Here is a 25,829-nt window from a genome sequence, read left to right as displayed (position 1 = left end):
CTGGGGCTGGGGCAGAGGCTGAGGCCTCGATGAATGGCTCCTTGCAGTGGCCGTACAGAGCGTCATTCTTCTCCAAGCCTCATCTGGGGCTGAAATCCGAAGGGGGGAAGCCCGGGGAGCAGGCAGGGGCCAATATTTTTCTATCCCCGGTAAAGGAATGGTGGACATATCGGGTGCTGTTTTAATGCGTTTAACGAAGAAAAACAAGGCCATGTCCATTGACGGAGAGGGAACGGACGGAGGAACGAACGACAAGGACAGTAGTGAAAATATCAGGCTTTAGGGTCTCCACCTCTCTCTCCATCTCCCTCTTATTCTCACTTTCTCTCTCTCTCTTTCTCTGTCTTTCAACCCCTAAGATGAGCTGATGGAGTGAAGGAAAAACATCCAGCCCAGAGAGTAACTCCAGCTCCATCATTAATGCCCTGGGTTTGTTTGTGTTAAGAGTTATTTGCCCACTTTGCCATTTCCCCAGGAGTCTTAAATACCCCCCCCCCATCTCCTCTGCTGTGGTCAGGACCAGATGGGACAAAGTGGAGCATTCTAGGAATAGCACCCCACAACGACCATCATCCCCTTTTCCTCCTGCTGCTCGCTCAGCTGCACCTCCACCCCCCCACACACACAAGCACACACACACCTCACTGTGGTGACTCTGGTGTGTGGGGGGGTAGAGGGATAGGGATCCCCACATAGCTACAGCTTTTCCACAGGAAGCTTCAAAACCCATGGAGCATCTCTAGAACTCTTTTATCTGTGACCCCTCCTTACATAACGAGGTAGAGGCCCGGTAGTGTTCCCTCCTCAAAGACAAACAGACAGATGGACAAACAGTCCATGGTCTCTTTCAGACGGATAGACAGACAGCTCATATCCCCAACGCTCGAATCAACACTGACACCCTTCACATTCTCCTGCCTGCCTGCTGCAACACTGACACAGGCCAGATGTCAAGCACCCCCCATTGGAAAGTAGGAATGAGTGGCTGTTGATCCACAGTGCCTCTAAAGAGAGGAATATTTGTGACTTTAAAAAAAAATTAAGTGGAGAGGGACCGGAGGGGTGGAGAGGGGGGCAGAGGGAAGGAGTGAGGGGGGATGAATAGGATCCTGTGCTCGGTCCTGGGGCGGACTGAACCCCTCTGTTTGGGCTTTTTTCAGCACGGGCACACAGGGTCGCCTGTGAGGAGTGGGTCGGAAGCAGGAAGTGGCCGTGTAAGACGATACACTAGCCGATGCAACAGAGCCCCTTTTCAGCCAGGGAGAGGAGCGAACGCATCCCTCGGTCCCATCCCCCGTCGTTCCCCATCTCGCACAGCAGCGACACATCGGGCAGTCCTCCGGAGGCTTGCGCAGCCTGTCCCCAAGGCCGTAGAACGAGAGGGGGGATCAGATAGGAAAGGGGGGAAAGCTATTCAACAGAAGACTGACACAGTCTTTGCCAGAATATGACATTCAGGCTACTGAGTTCTACTAAGATACCAATGGCACTATTTGACAGTGAGGAATCAGCATTTACTAGTTGCGCTAGTGCATCACAGATGACAGTCAATGGTGAGAAAGGAGAACTAGGAAGATTATTCTGTTAGAGGTTTATTTTCATGCAGCGCCTGGCAGAAGAGAATAATAAATCAGTTAACATTTGCGAGGGGACATTGATCTTCACCTCATCACACCTTTATTACTCACACGAAAGCTTCTGCATGACCCTAGCTTCTCATGACCCTAGCTTGACCTGTATGGAGGGTCAGTGGGTCAGTAATCTGGCCCTCCTCAAGACCTAAGACCTCTCTCTTTCCTTCCATTTCTCCTTCCTATTCCTCTTACATCTCTTTCCGTCTGCACTGACCCTCCGCTTCATCTCAGGCATCATAAATGTCCTGTATGTAGCCTATGCGGGATCGGTAGAAAGGCGTTTCTGTTACGCCTGCTACATTAGATTATCCTGATAGTGGAGCACCGACTCTCTCTTGCGTCTGATTGGACAGAGAGTCAGAGACCGCCCAAGGTCATGATTGCCCCCCCCCCCCCTCCGCTTGGTATTTATAGCCCGGCTTTTGCAGCTGCAAATAAAAAGGACTTCGCCTCCCAAAGGTGGCCCGACGGTAAGGCACTTAGTTTAAGCACTAGTTAAGTACTAGTTAAGTAGTTTTTTGGGGTATCTGTACTTTACTTTACTATTTATATTTCATTACATTCCTAAAAAAAAGAATGTACTTTTTTCTCCATACATTTTCCCTGACACCCAAAAGTACTCGTTACATTTTGACAGGAAAATGCCCTACTGCCTCTGATCTGGTGGACTCACTAAACACAAATGCTTCGTTTGTAAATTATGTCTGAGTGTTGGAGTGTGCCCCTGCTATTCATCAAATTAAAAAAAACGAGAAAATTGTGCCATCTTGTTTGCTTAATATAAGGAATTTGAAATAATTTACACTTTTACTTTCATTTTTGATACTTAAGTACATTTTAGCAATTCCATTTACTTTCTATACTAAAGTATATTTAAAACCAAATACTTTTAGATTTGTACTCAAGTAGTATTTTACTGGGTGACTTTCACTTTTACTTGAATCGTTTTCTATTAAGGTATCTTTACTTTTACTCAAGTATGACAATAGAGTACTTTTTCCACCACTGCCAAATTCCGATGAAAAAACAATCTGGTTTAGTTGTCATCTAAATGTGTTATCACTGCTCTTTCAACCATTTTAAAGCACAACAAAATTCAAATGGGAATACAATCTCAGATATTTTGTATTTATACAACTTAATGTGTTATCACTGTGCTTCATCTAATAGCACAACCAAATGACCTGGATTGCAGTTGAGATTACATTAAAAGTACATAGTACAAGTGATCAATGCTGTTCGAGATTCTGCACAGATTATAATAGCAATTGTGAAGAGCTCCACAGGCCTGCGACCTTTGCGTGCTATCTTGAACATTCACGCTTTCTATGATGACATAAGAAGACAGGCTAACCTCAAAATGTGGCCATGGATGTGTTACTCATTTTGTGTTACCTCCCTTGTACTTTATTGATGAATTGTGGTCTCTAACTCCCCTCACCTGGTTTTCTAGGTCTTAATTGATTAGGAAAAATCAGCAGACACTAGGCCCTCCATGGAATGAATTTGACACCCCTGATTTAATGGAAAGAGTCAACATTTTATCACCTTCTTCAGGGAGCGTTGAGGAAGCCACATAGGGTTGGACCTTGGTTCTTTCTATAACCCTAAATGGTTGGACGTATACGTATGTATAACTTAATTTTTGTAAAGTATTATTTTTGTTGGTCAGCATCTCAATTTGGTGTGGTGGGTGGGGGGATGTTATCTATCTACTCATTTGATTGGCTATTTAAAGTGTCATAAACACCTGCTATAAGACAGCAGATCGCTGAGACATGACTTGTTTATGCAGGTTTTACTTCTAAAGCTTTTGGCCTGCCAGGGTGGAGGTTGATGTTTTCGGGGGGATAGCCTGTAATAAAATGTGTTCATTCAAATATTTCACTGTAAAGTTTCTGTTATCAACCTACTAATTAAGCATATGGCCATACATTACATCAAGGACTTGCTTTCTTGGCAATATTCTGGAGACAAACTTGGAAGACACACTCACAACGTAGTCTAGTCTTCAGTGCGACAGTAGAGGTCTCTCAAGTGACATAAATTAAAGCAAAAACAGATGCTTTTGGAGAAATAGCACTAACATGGAAATCATAGTAGTATTGTTGCTAGTTGATTTGGCTTTACCACAAATTAACATTGCATGTATTTGCAGTGCTGCCATTTAGTTTCCACTCAAGGATTGCTCCAGCAGAGAGGCAACCATGGTACTGTTGGCTTTGGGTAATGTGAGAGACAGTGGGCAATGTTATCAGATAGCTAGCTGATGAGAAATGTAATGAGCTAGCTAGTTGTGGACACAAGCTAGTAGTACTAGCTAGCTAGCTATTGTATCATGTGATACATGAAATGGCATATAGCTAGCGCAATACATTTGGTTCTCAAAATGTCAATGGAGATGTGAAACAGTTGTTTATACTATGGCTATTTAGCTATACAAAAAAGTAAATCAAATGCGAGGGAGGGTGTAAGAGAGAGACATCCACACGAGCTCAGCCATCCACATAAAGAGACACACGTGTAATTATTGAACTAGGAACATTTTCATGCTGGGAGAAATTTTACATGACATCACAATCAGAACGATTAGAAACTATTTCACACTGGGAAGATTTTGGAACAGTGGCTAGAATATGCGGATGCTGAGAGAGCGACCAGACCAAACTGTGTTGGAGGACAGAGAAAGACTGTACTACCAAGACAGAGGCTCGTGGTATTGTGACATACAGGTAACTGCCAAAATAATGGAAACACTTGAGTAAATGAGGGATATAAAGTATATTGAAAGAATATACTAAGCAATTAACATCCCGTCATGCTTAGGGTCATGTATAAAAATGCCCAGTTGCCCATTATTTTGGCTACCATGACTAGAAGAAAAGATCTCGGTGACTTTGAAAGAGAGGTCTCAAAGGAGAATAGGGGGTTTAAAGGGTGTGTGTGTGTGTGTGTGTGTGTGTGTGTGTGTCAGTCACCAAATCTCAACCCAATTGAATGTTTATGGGAGATTCTGGAGTGGCTGAGACAGCGTTTTGCACCACCATTAACAAAACACCAAATTACGGAATTTCTTGTTGAAGAATGGTGTCGCATCCATCCAATAGAGTTCCAGACACTTGTAGAATCTATGCCAAAGCACATTGAAGCTGTTTTGGCAGCTCTTGGTGGCCCAACGGCCCTGGGCTCCGTTTCTACCACAGCTATCATATTAAATTGTTTAAAGATGGTCATACCAAGGATAATTTAGCTATTTGATTTTGACGTTTAGGACCCCTGTAAGTATATATATAAAAACGTAATGAACTATTATTTGATGAAACATTGAATTTGGCCTTACTGCTTACTTTGTTACTTACCCATAGAAATGCATTGAATAACATATTCATACATGGCACTCAAGTATTTTCATATATACTGTACTTCCATTAATTTCTTTAACTGGTACCGGGCTACCTTCAGGTGAGGCTTGTGAGGCGTGTGTGCATCCTAAAGCAAAACAACCAACATGTATGTCTTCGTGAGAGTCTCACCTTTCAATTGTAGGGTCATATTAGTGTGTCCACTGTTCGGACACTACAGAAAGACGTTGGCAGATCGGTGGTTCCGACTTCAGATGAGTCCCGTGATGCTTGTGGGGTTTGTAGCAAAACAGTATCGTGTTCGTGAGAGACGTTTTTGTGAGGAGACCAATTTTCGGGATGTCTCCCAGTCTGACAAACACTGCTGTAGCTCTGCCACCTTCCACTGCAGATGCAGAAGGCCGATATCGGCATCGGCAGATGTGGTGGATGGAGACGCAGCCCATGTAAAAAACAGATATCTCTAGCTTAAACAGACGGATTGTGATGTTTTTTTTAAATCATGCTAATTAGATGTCCGCGGGGGCGCAGACATTGACTCTAAGGGGTTTTAAGACACTTTATGTTTTGTGTTGGTGTTTCCTTTATTTTGGCAGTTACCTGTAGATGAAAGTGTTATGAGCTGATCTGGTCAAGTCCAGGACTCTGGCAAAGTCCTCAGCATTCAGCTAGGCTTTGAACGTCTGCCCAGTCCAGGATACCTCTCAGGACCCAGACTCAACAGACAGAAACAGACAAAAACACAGACACAAAGACAAACCGCAGACTCATCGCTCACCATCCCACTATGAGAAAAACTACAAACCAAACAAAAGAAAAACACTTCTGAAGGGTTACCAGGGGTCTATTTCTTACAGGTACATTTTTGGAATACCACATCATGTGTTGACATACTTACAAAATGCTGAGTCGTAATGAGGTTGTTTGGACGCTTCCTCTGACTATTTCAAGGCAGGCAAGCAAGCATGGTGAATTAGGAAAATGCTGGAATAAAGTGACTCACACATTCAGTTCCTTGAATTCCCTCTCTTTGGCCAGGAGAACTATTGGTTTTGCCACTGGATGCAAATTGAAATAGAATGTGAAAAATAAATAGAATAATGATTACTGACTGCATTTCAACACTCAGCTTTGACTCTAATATGTGTGTCACCATTTAAAAGTTTGTATGCAGTGTTACTGTATGTTGTTGGATACCCCAGCCTGACCTTAACCGCACTGGATATGTGGGAGTTATATAACCTCTTTTGGAGACAATGTTTAAGTTTGTATTAAAACAACTTTATTGTTACAAATAACCCTCTCAGATATGTATTCATGCACCTTAGTTACACTGCAACGTAGTACAACCAGTAGCAACAGAAAATGGTTTCCTTTACCTTAAACAGGAGACCTGCCCCGCCCAGCGAACCTCCTTAACTACTTCTTAAACCTTAAACATACAACCTAACCTACCTGACGTCGTCCTATCCTTAAAGTTCCTTCAAGTTTTACATGGCTGCCCCCAGTGTTCAGCAGGCCCCATCTGTCAACCAAATCACTACAACTCCCAAAGTTCATCGTGACTCATTCAAAACCATTTTCCTTCCTCCTGACCCCCACCTGCCCTTCATCTCCTGTGACCTCATGCAGAATAGTGTCTCTCTTTATCTTCTTCTTTAATAGAACCAAAGAAAAGGCCTTGGAAGTGTGTCGAGCCCGTAGAAATACGATGACTAGAACAAACTCTATTTCTATTGTTGACCCAGTAAGCTGAGGAGAAGTATTAGAGAGAAAAAAAAATATGCTAAAAGAAGGTGTTCCATTTATACCCGGCGGCCTGGTTTATCCCAGAAAACAGTATGTGGCTAGTGGCAGGAGGGAAGAGAGATGGATTTGTATAATACTGTATGGACAAGAGAGGAAGTAAAGGATAAAGTAGGACAGGGCTTGAGAGAGAGAGAGGGAGAGAGAGTTAGAGGGGGAGAGAGAGATCATTTTTCTGTGCTTTTCTACTATTCTTTGCTCCGCCTGCTTCACCTCCCCCCATGACCTGGCCTATCTCCCAAATGTAAGTGCACATTTAACCAGGGCCCTATTCCCTATATAGTTTGGGACAGAGGCCAGGTCATTTGGGACACAGCCACGGTCTCACACTAGTATTTTCCCTCTGCATTGATAACAGTGCATGAGGTGCCAGGGCTATAAATGTAGGACTTCCTGTCCATCAATCAGCCAATCCACTTTCCACTGGGCTGTCTGTTTGTGAGCCAGCCTGTGCCATGCCCTTTAGCTATGTTTGTCTTCCACCTTTTAAAATTCATCTACAGCGGTCCGGAAACACTCTTGTCATTCATGCATGTACAGTACACACACTGAAAGACAGCGACTCCGTTTGGGCTGATCTGTGATCCACTAGCACCTCCCGCGGTAAGGGAATAAGGCAACCTCAGAGTTACACACAAGGATACTTTATTGACACACACAGAAAGGTACATGGGAAAGTAGTGGTTCTGTAACAGGAGAAAACAAGAGGCATTGAATATACATATACCGAATGAACACACCAAGGCAAGAATGCACCGATACAGAACCTTACAGAACAGAGCAATAATACACAGTCTGTATAGAAATATAAGGTGATAAGCTGCTAAACAACTAGCAGTAACATACAAAAATACACAACTCACTTTATACACGCACACCATCCCACATGTGCAGGAGATATGAATAAGTCCAGTTGTTGTTGTACAGGACAGAGCTTGCTGCCTTCTCTGTGGCTGCTTGATGGAGACTTAAAAGTGTGTGACCTGGAGAGTCAGAAGGATGGACAGATGTCCAGCCCTCTAGCAACCGCCCTGTCAACCAATCGGTGACAGGGCAGTTGCACACCAGGGCCCTAGGTGTGAAAGGACAGTTGAGGACGGTATGACCCCTAGCCTGCTAGGCTCCAGTGGGGTAGGGGTGCCTACTGCAAATATGAGAAAGTTAGTGAGGTTGTTTCTGAGAAAGGGCTGTTAGATGGTGTGCTAATAGTCACAAAGAAGGACATTTGTAACACACATGTGCACACGTACACTCACTCATTCACAGCCAGAAACTCTCACACACACACAAACACACTCACACGCTCCCGCTCTCACGCTGCCAAACATTAATCCACATTAAAAACCCATTCAGTAATATGTGTGTACTTTTACATTCACAAGACTTTTAAACAATAAAATACGCACCTTTTAGCTTTGATGGAGTAGCCTGTTTTGAGAGAGCATGACATATATGTAAATGAACAAATGGAATTATCATACACGCTTATAACAAGTAAAGAAGCGTTCAACCTGCAGGCTTAGAGGGACTCGGTTGTTACCCATCTAACCTAATGAAACTTCTCTGTAGAGAACACCCTGTCCAAAGTACATGTTGACACTCAATGTTCTACCTGTTTGGTGGATATGTGGACAGATTCCTCCCTCACAGACAGTCAGTCATGAGCAAAGGGCCGACCCTAGGGGTCAAAGGTCATGAGTGTGGCCTGCAGGCAGGGCCCTTTAAGCTCTTACAAAACTCCCTGTACATTCCCTCCCTACTGGAATCCAAGGTTACCTCACTATGGTGTAACCGTTTCCAACCTGTCCCATCCCAACCTTCCACACCGGCGGATATTTTCCAGAGACTGGGAACACCGGAGGCATGGATCCAATCAGAGTGCCTCACAAAAGTCCCAGGCATGGGTGCTGCTTCATCATTCTATCTTCCTCCCTAAATGTCAGTGCCTCTGAGCTACTGCATACGAGTGCAACAAATTCCACTCGAACAGGATAAGACTTGATTATAGGACGTAAAACAACAAAGACCCAAATCACTTACTCAATACATTTTAATGTATAGTCATTAGAGACTATATACTGCAGGAACGTGAAACCTATACGTGGCCTATTTATCACCTTTAGAAGTACCTATCCTAATAATGTGTCACTAAGGTAGGGGTCAGGAGGGCTCTGTCTACCCCGGGCGCTGACACTCTGATTTGTAGGTCGGCGGGTCGGGTCCCTGCTCCAGCAGGCCCTATCTCCTAGCTCTGTCAATGGCCTCACTGGCCTTTCCCTCTTTCCCAAGTTGTCTGTGGGAATGGGCCCCACTGTGGAGCTCCGCACTGGGGACCTCCTGCAGCCCACTGGGCTTCCTCTGGGTTAGAGGATATGTAAATGTTAATGGAGCAGAGCACGAGTCCTTGTGTCAATAAGGTCACTTCCTTTGTAATACAGTCACAAATGAGTCTATGATCAATGGGAGACTGTTCACCCAACCCACCCAGTAGCCATCTCTCTACAATGGGTCAACTAACTAGGCTAGCAGAAGCAGGGATGTTGACATACAACTAAAGGCTGGACTAGTGTGTAGAGTAAGTGGAGGAAAGCAGTATGTGCATGTGTGTGCGCATGTTTGTGTGTGTGTGAGAGAGAGAGAAAGGGAGAGAGAGAATTTTAAAATAACATATGTCACATCTCCCCGAGAGAAAAATGCACTTTGTGCAGACTTTGTTTTCCTAAGGATTTGTGTGGGGGAAACACTTTCAATCAAACTTACTTGAAATGGCTAGGTGTTGCTTCAAAGAACACTTTCTGCTTCTCGCTACAGTCATAAGGCAATGATTGAGTTGCGATTCTGACATAGATGTAGGTTGTATAGCGTCGTACGGCTTCCATTAGAAGTTTTCAGTGTAAATACTTTTTCAGTGTAAATGCTATTTTATGATTTCCTAACAAACACTGAGGAGTCAGGATACGGTTCTCCTGTTTACGTGTGTATGTGGCGTGTCCATATATAGACCTAGACTTAGACTCAATATTGTTCCAATCAATTGAGGGCAACTAAATGGAGTGTACTTTGAGAAGTCCACTTAACCAATGCTTTATTAAAGAAGGGTCAAGCGATATATAACGGTCTCTTGTGATGTGTGGTCAGGTGTGCGGCCAGGTCAGGAAAATGTTGATGGAGTGTGTCCTTACCTTCCAAATATCTTCCACTTGAGTAAGTCACGGCTTCAATATAAACCGTCAGTTTATTCAGTTATATTTAGCCGTAGACGATTGTAGACATTGACATAAACACACTCGTGGTCAGACACACACAAACACACGCATACACACACACACGCATAGACATAGTTGATGGACTGAGGTCTTTATGGCTAGGGTTACAGATGACTATCGTTAATAAATCCACTTCTCTCTCTCTCTTTGTCTGCTCAGCAAAGCTTATTTTACAGCTAATTAAACGTTGCTCCAGTTGAGCGGCAACCAGATCCTCTGACCTAGCTAGAAGTATGGGCTAGCAAGTATCGATACGCTGAAATTAGAAATGTTGGAGGGTGACCATTCATTTGGAGGAGGGGGATCTCTGAAAGAGGACTTTGTTCATTAAGGGTTAGGTTGTGACGGCTATGGACCGGAGTCAGTAACCGTTGTCTACCTTGCTCTTAGTAATATCTTGTGTCTGCAGTCATCCAAGGTTTATATCGCACGCTTTTCCCATCCGTTTCTCTCTCCGACCAACCGCCACACGACAGATATTCCACTGCCTTGTAGAAATTAGGGAAATTGTGTCAAAACGAGGGGGGGGGGGGGAAATTAAACTCACCGAAACAAAGATTCCATAATGTTTGTGGAATTTTGTGTTTAGCAATATAGAAACAGACTAAGTAAAAAAATCCAGTGGTTAGAAAAAAACAACACAGACATACACGCACACACCCTTCCCTCTTACCATCTCCCCCACTTTGCAGCTAACCACGTTTGGGGTTTTGGTGGAGGGACTGGTGGGATGGGGGAGAGACTAGAGAAAAACAAGCCTCCAAAGTTGCTCCCTGTTTCATTTGAATCAGCCTTGACTTGTTTCTATGGCATCCTGAAAACAGACAAAAACGTCACCCATAACGAGGCAGAGCGACAAATTAAACACTGTACTGAAAAGTTTTAAAATTTTAATAAATAAGCAACAGCCATGTTGACACGTCTAACATCCAAACCACTCGCTAACAAAACAAACATGTCAAAGCTAGCCAGCTACAGTGGTGGGTGTATAATGAATATGTGTCAATATTAGAGCTTTTTCTCGCCTTGTCTAATCACTGTTGCCTGGGCTGTCCTCAAAATCCCAACTATACTGACATTTCTCTTTTCCCCACCCTTCGGTCCACACAATCCTCAAAATTCTGACACACACATACATACATACATACATACATACATACATACATACATACATACATACATACATACATACATATATATTCTTCCCCAGTACTGCCTTCAAAGCAGCACAAGCATGAAGGAGACCTTTAAGGCAAATTGCTTGGATAATGGATGTTTCCAAAAATATAGGAGAGTAGGCAGGCCCCCTGACCGAGGTTTTGGCCCAGCGCCTAGCCAGTTAGTGGCCTTGGGCCAGCTGTTCTCGTTAGCTGCTGAGCATTCCGTTCCCTGAGCCTGGCTGGGCTCGTCACACTGCCACTGGGAAAGGTGTGAGGAGAGCAGTCAATCTGCCTTCTCTGCTGCTACCTGATCCCTCGCTCCGCATCCCTCAGCTCATAGCACCCAGCTAGCGCCCAGACACACACACACACACACACACACAGACACACACACACACACACTAACTCCTTCTCTACCTCCTTTGCGACTTTGTTACTTCTTCTTCCTCTCTTTTTCTCTCCACGCTCCTCTGACTCAGGTCTTGGAGGCTACTGTGAGGTGATATTTCACTACAGGCAGCGTCTGGAAAAATGGAAATTTGGGGGAAATGCTACCTAATTCTGCTTATTGATTTACATTGTCATAAAGGGAGCCTTTGTGTGTAGAAGTGGACTGCTTTTCTGGCGGCTGACCTTCCCTTGGCTCCGGCACTACTCACTGTCTCTGGGGGTCACTGGCTGTAGTATTGTATGCGCTAAGTCTACTGTTTGCGTGTGTGTGTGTGGCTTGCATAATGGCCTGGTATACCACTCAGTCTTTGGAGGCAATGCCTCACCAAAGGCATAAAGTCCTATAGACGTCGCTAGGAAAATAGCATTTATCTTAGGTAGTCTCTTCCCATAGCTTGTGGCAGGCGATAGTAGTCACAGATGACATTGGACCGAATAAAATTGTCAATATAGAATGAATCTGAAATTGAATAGGATTTACATTAATCTATCACCTCTAGTATGATGCATTTAAAAAAGGTGGCAAATGTACTGTGGTGATACAATTTTATGAATAGGCCCTATGTCTGTGCAAGAGCACAATTTTACTGTACATTTCTATACATTACTCAGCATTATGAACTCTTAGCTGAATGCTCATAGACAGATATTACTGGGAAATAAGCGTTCGGTGCACAGAGCTCATGGGGTTGAGGGCTCTTGGAAAATAGAAAATGCTAAAGCGATTATGGGCTGAAGCCACTGATGTGATGGATGGAGAAAAGTCCTAGCAGTGTATTTTCACTTCAACCTACACCACATACATCCTGCACCAGAACGACAAGGGAAAGACGTTCAGGAAATGCTGTTTGCACTCCGCCGGAGTTATAACTTTTCCCCCACTCTGCTGTGAGAGGAAAACAGTATAGGCTGTAATAATATATACCATGTAGCAGATGCTTTTATCCAAAGCTACTAACAGTCATGCCTGCATACATTTTTAAGTATGGGTGGTCCCAGGAATCAAACCCACTATGCTGGTTTTGCGTGCTCCATGCTCTAGCTACTGAGCTACAGAGGATCACTGTCTACCTAGTCTTGAGTCATACCCACATAAATACCCTTGCTCACGTAAATACTGACACCATCTTACTCTCTCTGTAGATTTCTCTGTCTGTCTCTCTCTCACACACACACAGAAGTACACTCTATAGTTACGACTGAATGACACACATACACAGATAGTCATGCATAAAAAAATATGCTAACAATGTGTTTTGAACACACACACCAAACCTCATCAGAACACCCACGCTCAGCACTGCAGTGTCTGGGTGGTGTTATGAAACGGTGCTTCCATATGGGGAGCTGCTGCTGCTGATGGTGGTGAGGCTTAATGATTTGACACCAGCCCTGCAGAACAGACACACACACACACACACACAGCCTTAATTGACTTGTAAAACCCACTAAAATGCATTTTTATGGGACCAGTCACACGGGATTTGATATTTGCCCGGCTAACAATTCTGTCATAGCCACACTGCCTTTATTCCCGATTCAAGACCACTTTATACTTATATCGGATTTTAAAAAAGAAAAGCGTATCAAAGATGCTCATCACATTGGCAGATTGATATGTGTAAACCTGGTGTGTGATGTCATTCTGAGCCTGAAAGGAGACTGACTGAGGATTGTGGATGGAGTATGGCTGGTGTGCTGGTCAGGCCCTACCCTGGAAGTCAACCAGGCAGTTGTAAAGATATAAATGAGTCCGTCCTCTTTGTGAACTGACAGCTCGGACTTGGGTGCTACTTCTGTGAGGCCCCTGCGATCCCCGCCACTGCTCTCTTTGTTGTCGGAGTCCCGTGTTGTCCGCACCCTCTTACCCCCACTGTGCAAACCCAGGGGCAAACACCAGACGAGGACATAATGTATGGGCTTGGCTGTTGACCGTCCAGACCCTCAGGGGGCAGATCAAGCACTGTGAGGCCAGTTGAGGGGAGTTTTCAATTGGGCCAATTTGCACCCATCTGGCCGACCGCTGGCGGAGAACACGGCAGACACAGTAGACACTCCGGCTTTCAGAGCCCTGTCAAGCTGAAGAGGGGATGTGACTTTTCACAGCCAGGCCCCAACCAGCCAGGACCACAGACCCCCAGCCATCCCTCCCAACCTGCTAAATACCACTCAGAGGTTGGCTGGAGGCTGGACCAGGCTGGACGATAAGGAAACACACATAACAGTGACCTAACAGTAACACTCAGGGCCTGTCTGCATAGAGGGACTTCCACATTTAGTGGGGCCTTAACTCACCACTGCATTTGTCATACAGATAGAGGAATTTAGAGCAGGGTTGGGGGTCATATCCATTCCAGTACAGTCAATACAGGAAAGGAAATTATATTTCCATGAAGAACTGAAAATAAATGGAAATCCAATAAATCTCCTCTATTGAATGGAAATGCAACCCTGGTGCGCACCTCTGGTACTGGTTGTGGGTCTGTACCCTCCAGATTCACCTCTCTCACACCTGGTGTCTTTCCTCCTCTCTGTAGCAGAGACAGGGCCATAACCCCAGGCTGAATAACAGTCACCTATGGGACTTACAGTCCTGCTCCCACTGTAAAGCTGTCAACACACCACACAGTTTCTCCTAGTGACGCCACCAAGGGTATAAGCCAACTAGACATTATCCCTTATGCTTTTCAAAAGTACTGAGACAACTGCATTTCATCACAGCTATATTTCATCATGATCTTATTTGGTTTTCTTATCGATGTGCCCTTGTGCAAGGCATTTTAACCCCAATTTGGTTCAGGGGGTGACAGTGTAAAAAAAAACAAAAAAAAAACATTTCATTGCACCTATGCAGTGTGAAAATAAAAAGAAATTGGTGCCTGCAGAGCTCATGGGGGCATCACTGTCAGGCATATCAGCACTAATGGTATGAGAGATGGCCTTCATGAGATGATCTGATAGGATCTGAAGGGAAGGAATGTGGGTGTCTCCTGGCAGAAGTAAAGACTCATTTGTACACGTTAAATACATATAGGCTTTAGGCTGTTCCCAATTCACACGCGAGCCAATTGTGTTACTTACTCTATTCTTTCCCATACTGAACATATTTGAGTCTATTTGTAACTGTTGCATACCGTATGTACTGGCACAGGGAAAGGGATATTCATTACCCAACAAATTCAGTGGAATTGCACAGAAGAATTGAGAAGACTGAGGCACTTTGGAGCAATATTGTATAATTGGGCATCAGGTTAGTCTCCTCATGCCCTGTTGTTCGTTTCAGCTTAGCACATTTCTGTGGGATCCATTTACATTTTAATAATTTAGCAGACACTCTTTCCCAGAGTGCATTCATCTTAAGATAGCTAGGTCAGACAATCCCGTCAAAGTCGTAGCAAGTACATTTTTTCTCAAATACGTTATCAGCAAAGTCAGTGCTAATAGGAAAAGACAAGTGCATGGTTGTTTTTTTTGGGGGGGGAGGGATAAGACAGACAGCTTAATTAAAAAAACGTTTTGAAGAGGTAGGCGCCAGGTAGCCTAGTGTTGGGCAAGTGACCGAAACTTGGCTGGTTCGAAACCCCAAGCTGGCACAGTGGAAAAAACCTGCAATTCTTCCCTTGAGCGAGGCAGTTACCCTACAACAAAAACTACTCCATGGACATCGATTAAGGCAGCCCCCCGCACCTCTCATTCAGAGGGGTTGGGTTAAATGCGGAAGACACATTTCAGTTGAATGCATTCAGTTGTGCAACTGACTACAGTAGGTGTCTCATTCTCAGATGTTTTTGGAAGATGGACAGAGACTCTGCTGTCCTAGCATCATTGGAAGCTGGTTCCACCATTGGGGTGCCAGGACAGAGAAGAGCTTTGACTGTGCTGATCGGGAGCTGCCCTTCCGTACGGGTGGGAGGGCCAAGAGACCTGAGGTGGCAGAATGGAGTGCTCGGGTTGGGATGTGGGGTTTGATCATTAGCCTGAATGTAGGGAGGGGCAGTTGCCCTTGCTGCTCCATAGGCAAGAGCCATCGTCTTGTAGCGGATGTGAGCGTCGACTAGCTTTGAGTGTACGAAGGATCGGGGTGACATTGGAGATTGGGAAGGTTGAACACCAGGCGGGCTGCAGTGTTCTGGATAAGTTGCAGGGGTTTGATGGCACAAGCGGGGAGCTCAGCCAAGAGAGACTTGCAGTAGTCCAGACAGGATATGACGAGTGCCTGGATTAGGACCTGTACCGCTTCCTGTGTGAGGAAAGGTCGTACTCTACAGATGTTGTGGAGCATTAACCTTCAGGAGTGACACTGTTTTGATATTTGCGACAGGGTGTTGTCCAGGGTCATGCCAAAGTTCTTTGCACTCTGGGAGGGGGACACCATGGAGTAGTCAACCGTGATGGAGAGTTCTAGGAACGGGCAGGCCTTCCACAGGAGGAAGAGCAGCTCTGTCTTGTTGAGGTTGAGCTTGAGGTGGTGGGCTGACATCAGAAGCTTTTGTATTTGTGCATTAAACAAAAGGAGAGGAGATATATTCTGACTGTTTAAAGTCTATCCTGTCCCATGCGAATAGGCTATTTAAACAAGATACCTTTTCTTTTTATATGCTATATACAGGCATCAAATAGACAAAACACAAAATTGTGAATCCACTCAAAAGTGCAATAAAATAATGAATAAAAAGGAAAGTTGGATAGAACTTAGGTGCTGTTGTAATGAGATAAAACATAGGAATTCCTCTCACTAGAGGTACAGCCTTCACTGGAGGAGCCATAGGGCTAGTGAAAGTGGTCTGCCCCTGTCCGCTGCATTTGGAGAGCCATTCTGCTAGTGAAAGTGGTCTTTCCCTGTCCATACTCTCTCCTTCTGTGTACGGCCACCACGCCCATCCCCAGCCATTGTCAGAGCTTTGTAATTACAGGGCAGGGCAGTGCAGTTAAAAATACAGGGACAGAGCCATCCATGTCACAGGTCCATGTAGGTCAATAGGCCTGCTGGTTAGAGGGCAGGGAAAGCCAGGAATCCCTAATTATGGGTTGCACTGTACTGTGTGTGCTTGTTTTTGTGAGTGTGCGTATGTGAGAGAGATATAGGGTAATTAAATCAAGTCCTATATCAATTCAGTGAAATTACTGAATTGTCTTGCACACACAGAGAGGAAAGGAACTAAAGCAGGTGTAGGTGTTAATGTGGCCCCAGGCAGCTCCATAACAACATTATGTCTGAAGGCGAGGTCAAGCTTTTGCAAAACGCATCATATGACGACATGGTTGGCGACACTTTGCTTCTTAATAGTCCAATGTCTTGAAAACTTGACTGCTAACATGCCCAAAAATTGGGACTGTATCAACAGTGGAATGAAAGAAATACCAAAAGATAGTTTGAGCGGATTTTACAGTTTACATGATCTTATTAAACTTTCTTTAGCCTCCCTTTAACCAATCATGTGCAACGATTAACGTTACCTACTGGCTATTACAGCTGCTCTTACTTATTTAGGGAAAGAATCTGTTAATGGCCAAAAATGTTTTATTGCCAGGCAAAATAACAGTTGGACTGTTCATCAAGAGAACCAGTGAACTACAGTATTTGAATGGGTAAATACCCACATTCATTGCCTTTTTCATTGGTGTGTGATTATTTTCTCTCCCTGTCCCCAAATGATCCCTAAGTACAGAGAGCGCACACGGTCAGTCACCACGGGTAGGTGTGTGACTTTTGCCAGCTGTCTATGGTACTCCGCTGGGGAGCAGGAGTCAGACTTCCCCTAGGACGGGGTGGGGCACCCCTTCACAGCACACAAACGCAGCGTTTTACTTACCCTCTCACTGAAATGTTGGTTTAGGTAGGGGGGGGATGAGGAGATGTGGGGGGGCTTCTTGGCTAACAGGCCCAGAAATGACATTCTGCCGCCAACTTTCAGCTGCTTCTGGTCTAACCTCAAACGAAGGAGTGGAGGGCCAAAGTAAACCAGGATATAAGCAGTGTCTGGGATGCCTGAGGGAAAGGCAACAAACGTCCCCTGCCCTCCTCACTGTCTAAAGGCCTACTGACTAATCCCCTGATATTGCTCCATGAGCTAAACCTGCGTCCCTCCTCAACCGGCCAAACAGTCTAGCATTGTGTCGCTGTTCTTTTACATGAGTCACTCATTGGCAATGTGTGTGTCCAGCGTTGAATCCTCTTCTTCCTCAGAACCCACAGTGTTCCTCAGAACTCAGTGTTCCTCAGAACTCACAGTGTTCCTCAGAACAAGAGCACACTGTTACAGTAACATGGTCAGATGCATTTCAGCTCTTGCAATATGTTGTGACATCCCTTTTGTGATAGGGTCTACTGAGTGGATCTGACTGGAATACTATCTTATGGTATGCACAGAGGCAAGCCTTGTCGATAAAAGTAAATTGATCCATTTCATAGTGTTACGCACGCCTCTGGGAAGAGGGAATGCAACACCCTGCTACTACTCAACTCTCTGTGGTGTGAAAGAGGTATGGACCATAGGTGTGAGCAAGGATGACAAAAGGCAGAGAATTACCGTTTACAAGGAATTTATGCCATTACGCGGTAATTTGGGGGAAAAGGGGCTGGAAGGAACCAAAGCAAAGAAAGAAAATATCAAAGCCCCCTCTCCTACCTTACCTACCTGCCTACCCACCTAACTAGCACCACCTGGTGCACTGACAAAAATACAGGGGGTGGTCCGCCCAGGTCTTTCCTAGTGTGCATAGACAGTGAATACTACAGGTTATGTATGCCCGCAGGCCTCTTGCCAAAGCACTCCCTATGCGCCTTCCCCTTCCCCCCTGGGAACAAATGAAACAGAAGATTCTAAACAATTTCACACAACAAAGGGGAGAAACACAGGATATCAAATAAGCTCTCTGACTGAGCAACAAACTAACACAGAACATACCAAGGCTGCTCCCAGCAACAACTAACATAGGCAGTTTTGGTATGTACTGTCTCACTCTCAGCAACAACCAACCTATGATATAACCATCAGCCTTCTCTCTCAGCAATCATCTAACACAGTACATACCAACCCTGTTAGCAACAACCAACATGATAACCCTTAGCACTCTGCCTCCACCCTCAGCAATCATCTGGTGCCCTCTTCAGCAACAGAACACTGGCTTATATTGCTTCAGAAGGAGAGTAAATTGAAGACAGCTGCGTCCTGACGAGGGGGCAGGGTCAGCTCTCCAATCATCAATGGGGGCCAACCAATCAGCTGCTTGGGGAGAATTTCAAGAATCCATTTCCTGAAACACACAAACTACAACACAGAAACTGGGGAACGTAACACGCCCACCACAAAAAATGCAAACATACAGTTTGCAAAAACCAACACATCCTGTTACTAAACCTGTGAGAGCGTCGGCAACGACATTCGCCAAACCCGTCACATAGGCTATTTCTACATTGTACAAGGATACAATCAGAGCCCACCGCATAAGGCGGTGGTTCTGATTGTACATTTGCTTCAAAAACACCAAAGGATTATGGTCCGTGAAGACCAGTATAGGCAAGGCACTGGAGCCCACATATACTTCAAAGAACTGTAAGGCTAGCAATAAAGCCAGCGTCTCTTGTTCAATGGTGGAGTACCTTGACTGACACGAGCTGAACTTACGGGAGAAGAAACTGACGGGCCGATCCACTCCATCTTCCTGCAAGACAACCGCACCCACCCCCACTATACTAGTGTCTACCTCCAACTTAAAAGGTTTGTCAAAGTTGGGGGCGGCAAGCACTGGAGCACTAAAAAGGTAGCGCTATAGCGGACTCAAAATCATAGTTACAGTCCTGGGACCACTTAAATGGTACCTTGGGACTAAGCAGAGATGAAAGGGGAGCTACTACCGTTGAGAAATTCTTACAGAATGTACGATCGTACCCTACCATCCCCAGGAATCTGCGCAACTGGCGGTGAGTTGTGGGAGCAGGAAAAGCAACAATTGCTTCCACTATGCCAGTTACTGGGCGCACTTGTCCTCATCCCACTTGTTTCTCTAAGTAAGTCACAGTAGCCTTCCCAAACTTGGCCAAATTGAGGGTTAAAGAAGCATTCTCCAACCACTGAAACACTTTAAGGTGGCGAGATGATCAGACCAAGTAGACGAATGAATCACCACATCGTTAAGATAAGCAGTACAATTTGGTACAGCCGCAAACACAATGTTAACTAGGCGCTGAAAAGTAGCAGGTGCATTACACATTACAAAGGGCATCACAGTGTATTGTACGAAGTTATCTGGCGTAACGAAAGCTGAGATGTCAGAAGCTCGAGAGGTCAGAGGCACCTGCCAACAACCTTTTAGCAAATCTAACTTACTAACATAAGCAGCAGAGCCAATTCTATCAATGTAGTCATCTAAGCGAGGTAGAGGAAAATAAATCAGACTTTGTAACGGCATTTACTCGACGATAGTCCGTACATAAGCGAGACGTACTGTCAGGCTTAGGAACAAGAATACACGGGGAACTCCAGGAGCTGTTACTGGGTTTTGCCATGTCATTCTGTAATAAATAAGCTACCTCACTTTTCATTACCTCCCTTTTCTTTGCATTAACCCAGTACGGATGCTGAGTTATAGGAGCAGCGTTCCCCACATCCACGTCATGTTCCAAGATCGACGTGCGACTTGGAACATCCTGAAACGCATTGAGAAAACTGTTTATCAATAGGATAAATCCTTAGTTTGATCGTTACCCAAATGTTCCATTTGAGAGGGTAAACTTTTTTAGCATCTCTGAATTACATAAGCGTTCACACTGCTGTAACATATGGCGTAACTCCAACCCGTCCTCCTCTAGGTCCCAGCCAGGCTTCAGCACCACCGCAGCCACACTGGAGACGGCGGCCTGGACCGGCTTACCTGAGGAACTGTTGGGAGAATCACGCACATAATATGCTTTCAGCATGTTAACATGACACTCGGGAAGAACGCCTCCGATCTGGGATCTTTATCACATAATTGGTGTCACCGAGTTTCTCTTCCACAAGATATGGTTCAGAAAAATGTGCTGACAGAGATGAGCCAGGGATTGGCAACAAAACTAAAAAACTTGATCCTCTGGTGCAAAAGAACGGCCAACAGCCTTTTTGTCATAATGCAACTTCATGCGTTTTTGAGGAGAGAGACTTTTGGGCTAACGCACATGCGGCGTCCACTCTCTCCCACATCTTACTGACATAATCCAACACATTTTTAGGGGCGCTACTGGGTGTAGGAGATAAGATAAGCTCCTTCAAAACTTTCAGCGGACCCATGGGGTGTGTCCAAACACAAGGTCAGCAGGACTGAACTCTAAGGACTCTTGCATTGTCCTATTTGCTAGTAGGGAAACAAAGGGCACCCCCTCATCCCAATCGGTACTGGTATCCATGCAATACTTGCGTAGCATTGCCTTCAGTGTGATGCCAGCATTCGAGAGCCCCTTGACTCTGGATGATACGAACTGGAGACCTGATGGGAAATACACAGCGTCTTTAACCTCTTACATCTAGACGTTCCGCTAGCAGAACACCTGCTCCAATATCCAATGATAGGCGTGGCGCGAATTACAAATTCCTCAAAAATACAAAAACTTCCATTTTTCAAACATATGACTATTTCACAGCATTTTAAAGACAAGACTCTCCTTTATCTAACCACACTGTCCGATTTCAAAAAGGCTTTACAGCGAAAGCAAAACATTAGATTATGTCAGCAGAGTACCCAGCCAGAAATAATCAGACACCCATTTTTCAAGCTAGCATATAATGTCACAAAAACCCAGAAGACAGCTAAATGCAGCACTAACCTTTGATGATCTTCATCAGATGACACACCTAGGACATTATGTTATACAATACATGCATGTTTTGTTCAATCAAGTTCATATAAAAAAACCAGCTTTTTACATTAGCATGTGACGTTCAGAACTAGCATACCCCCCGCAAACTTCCGGGGAATTTGCTAACAATTTACTAAATTACTCACGATAAACGTTCACAAAAAGCATAACAATTATTTTAAGAATTATAGATACAGACCTCCTCTATGCACTCGATATGTCCGATTTTAAAATAGCTTTTTGGTGAAAGCACATTTTGCAATATTCTAAGTACATAGCCCAGCCATCACGGGCTAGCTATTTAGACACCCGGCAAGTTTAGCCTTCACCAAAAATCAGATTTACTATTATAAAAGTTTGATTACCTTTTGTTGTCTTCGTCAGAATGCACTCCCAGGACTGCTACTTCAATAACAAATGTTGGTTTGGTCCAAAATAATCCATCGTTATATCCGAATAGCGGCGTTTTGTTCGTGCGTCCCAGACACTATCCTAAATGGTAAATCAGGGTCGCGCGCATGGCGCAATTCGTGACAAAAAAATTCTAAATATTCCATTACCGTACTTTGAAGCATGTCAACCGCTGTTTAAAATCAATTTTTATGCAATTTATCTCGTAAAAAAGCGATAATATTCCGACCGGGAATCTCCTTTTCGGCAAACAGAGGAAAAAAAAAATCACAAAGACGGGGGCGGCCAGGGCACGCGCCTAAGCCCACAGTCCCTTGATCGGCCACTTGAGAAAGGCGATAATGTGTTTCAGCCTGGGGCTGGGATGACGACATTCAGGTTTTTCCCGGGCTCTGAGCGCCTATGGAAGACGTAGGAAGTGTCACGTTAGAGCAGAGATCCTTTGTAAAAGATAGAGATGGCAAAGAAGTTCAAGAAATGGTCAGACAGGCCACTTCCTGTAAAGGAATCTCTCAGGTTTTGACCTGCCATTTGAGTTCTGTTATACTCACAGACACCATTCAAACAGTTTTAGAAACTTTGGAGTGTTTTCTATCCAAAGCCAATAATTATATGCATATTCTAGTTACTGGGCAGGAGTAGTAACCAGATTAAATCGGGTACGTTTTTTATCCAGACGTGAAAATACTGCCCCCTAGCCATAACAGGTTAACACATTAGAGAACAGCTTTGACATAAAGTTGGATCCCTGATCAGTTTGGATTACTTTAGGGAGTCCAAACGTAGAGAAGAACTTCACAGGTGCCTTCACCACAGTCTTAGCCGTTATTGTACAGAGAGGAATAGCCTCTGGGTATCGAGTAGCACATTATTGTTAGTAAGAACTGGTTACCTGACCTGGTTTTCAGCAACGGACCTACACAATCAATTATAACTTTTTCAAATGGTTCCCCCACCACAGGAATCGGGCAGAGCGGCGCACGAGGAACTGTTTGATTCGCTTTCCAAGTGAGTTGACATACATGACATGTTTTACAAAATTGGACAACGTCAGACTTCAAACCTGGCCAAAGAAATGAAAAAGAAAAAGTTGAAGGACTCGGTTATAAATCGTCGTGATCCCTAAATGTCCGGACCACGCCTGGTCATGGACGAGTGACAACACCTGCTGTCGGAACGGTGTAGGAACAACCACTTGACACACTTCACTCCAGTCACCAACGGTGTCATGAGCTGCCCATTTACGCATCAAAACTCCTGCTTCCATAAAGTAGGCGGTCTCCTTAGTTTTAGCTCCCTCAGTGGAAATTACCAAAGCAAAACACTTGCGAAGACTGGCGTCTCCCTTTTGACATTCGATCACCTTCAAGGGTGACAGACAAAAGAATGTCATGTAACTGGGGTGTGATTTCGCTTTCCCCTGCCTTAGTTTTTACGGGGGTAAAAACTGTCGGCATTGCAGAAGGAATATTCAGTGCATTGTCTTCTACCTCAACATTCTCAAAAACGGAACTAGACAAATCCACCACATCTCCTAGCTTGCGAGATTGTGCCCTCGTTAACACACAACCTGGAAAACATGTGGAAAGGCTTGAACCAATTATCATCTGCAATTCTGATTTCTGGGTTGTCTACTACCTCTAACACAGGAGTGACTTTACCGGCAGCAATATCATTCCCTAGTAACAATGTGACTTCTTTTTCTGGCAGTGTAGACACTACACCAACACGGAAACGTCCTGATACCAAGTCTGACACTAAGTGGACCCAGTGTAATGGTACAGGTACTGTTTGTCTCTATCCCCTGTAATATGACATGCGAGCCACAATACGTTTCAGGAGACCAGGGTAAAGCATCAGTAACAATTACTGACTGCGCCGTCCCAGTGTCTCGTAAGATTGGTATAGGCTTATGATCAGCTTGTTCTCCAGTTAAGGAAACACAACCGGCAGTTATAAACTGAGCATAGATAGGATCTGGTTTCCCAAATGTGAATCAATAACTCGGTCCAACGGACGAGCCATAGACTTGACTAAACCCACACTTTTCATTTTTGGGGACGTGACAGGGACTATTTCGGTTTATTTTTCAAAATCGGGCAGTCCGCAATCACATGACCCTTTTGGTGACAGTAAAAACATTCACGGATTTCATGAAAAGGCTTAGGGTTTCAGAGGAAAAGCGACCTGAACGAGGCACTGATGATGTAATCGTTCGGCCTTCAAAATGAGGTGCACCAAAGACAGTTGTGTCAAAGCGTACTCATCTGACAACACTGCTGCCTGGGCCAATGTCACCACTTTCTGTTCATTTAAATGAACTACAATTCTATCAGGGAGGTTGCTTTTAAAATCCTCCAACAGCATCAACTCCCGAATATCAGCAAAGGTGTTCGCTTTGCTGGCTGAACACCAGCAATTAAACAGAGACTTTGTCCCTAGCAAACTCAACAAAAGTACAGTGAGATGTTTTTTTGTGGTTCCTGAAGCGGTGTCTATAAGCTTCAGGCACCAACTCATAAACCCGCAACACGGTAGTTTTAACTGTATTATACTTTAAACTGTCTTCCATGGAGAGAGCAGCTACTACTTCCTGGGCTTTCCCAGACAATTTACATTGTAACAGGAGCGGCCAAAACTTGAGTGGCCAATGCAGCGGCCACACGCTCAAACGCAGAGAAATAGGAATCAACTTCCGACTCTCAGAATGGAGGGACTAAAGCTATAGTTCTACTCACATCGAAGTGGGCTTGATGATCAGCAGCTTGTGGAGTCGCACTGGAGCCAGCGTCTAGCGCCAGTTGTCAGATCCTCACTTCCTTGTCAATTTCCATTTTCCTAATTTCAAGTTCAAACTGCATCTGTCTCTATCTTTTTGCTCCATTTCTAACCGGGCCAGCCTCACCAGCCTAGCGGTCCCGCCTGAACGACCTAAAGCAGAAGATAAAGGATCGAATCGGGGCAATGTAAAGGGGGTACGAGCAACCCCTTCCTCCGCCCCGTCCTCCGACTTGGCATCGGAAGGTCTACCAGTCTCCTCTCCTGAAGCCTCCCTCTCGTCATCTTGCAATGAGAAAATGTATTTTCTCACTAAACCCTCCCTGACTTGCACCAAAAGCTCAGCCTTTAGGGCTTTCTCAGGGATGAGAAGAGGCAGCCATCTTGTACAATGCAGTCCACTGAACACACAAACTAAACAAGCCATCCAAACTCACAACCTACCATCACACCTCAATCACCAATCACAGACAGCTCAGTGCAGCAGGGTCTGGTGGGTTTAATAGAATCCCAGATTAGCCCCCATTATATTACGCACGCCTCTAGGAAGAGGGAACGCAACACCCTGCTACAACTCAACTCTCTGTGGTGTGAAAGAGGTATGGACCGTAGGTGTGAGCAAGGATGACAAAAGGCAGAAAATTACTGTTTACAAGGAATTTATGCCATTACGCGGTAATTGGGGAAAAGGGGCTGGACGGAACCAAAGAAAGTAAATATCAAAGCCCCCTCTCCTACCTTACCTGCCTACCTAACTAGCACCACCTGGTGCACTAACAAAAATACAGGGGGTGGTCCGCCCAGGTCTTTCCTAGTGTGCATAGACAGTGAATACTACAGGTTATATATGCCCGTGGGCCTCTTGCCTAAGCACTCCCTAGGTGCCTTCCCCTTCCCCCCTGGGAACAAATTAAACAGAAAATTATAAACAATTTCACACAAAAAAGAGAAGCACAGGATATCAAATAAGCTGACTGAGCAACAAACTAACACAGAACATACCAAGGCTACTCCCAGCAACAACTAACATAGGCAGTTTTGGTATGTACTGTCTCACTCTCAGCAACATCCAACCTATGATATAACCATCAGCCTTCTCTCTCAGCAATCATCTAACACAGTACATA

At 44.7% G+C, this 25,829-nt stretch overlaps 1 protein-coding gene and 1 long non-coding RNA gene across 2 annotated transcripts in view; one reads left to right on the top strand and one right to left on the bottom strand.

The window, feature by feature from the left end:
- The window catches only part of LOC106573312 (zinc finger protein 469), a 157,033-nt gene that overhangs the window by 116,604 nt on the left and 14,600 nt on the right, over positions 1–25,829 (top strand). The gene's annotated exons all lie outside the window — the stretch shown is intronic.
- Positions 7,431–10,585, bottom strand: LOC106573314 (uncharacterized). The gene is made up of 2 exons (XR_001321310.2): positions 8,209–10,585; positions 7,431–7,946 (listed from the first exon to the last, which is right to left on the bottom strand). It is a non-coding gene; the product is annotated as an uncharacterized lncRNA (long non-coding RNA).

Source organism: Salmo salar, chromosome ssa16, assembly GCF_905237065.1.
Source record: "Salmo salar chromosome ssa16, Ssal_v3.1, whole genome shotgun sequence".
Classification (NCBI taxonomy): Eukaryota; Metazoa; Chordata; class Actinopteri; order Salmoniformes; family Salmonidae; genus Salmo; species Salmo salar.
The sequence above is the reverse complement of the archived record's forward strand: the minus strand, read 5'-3'. Positions and strand labels throughout refer to the sequence as shown.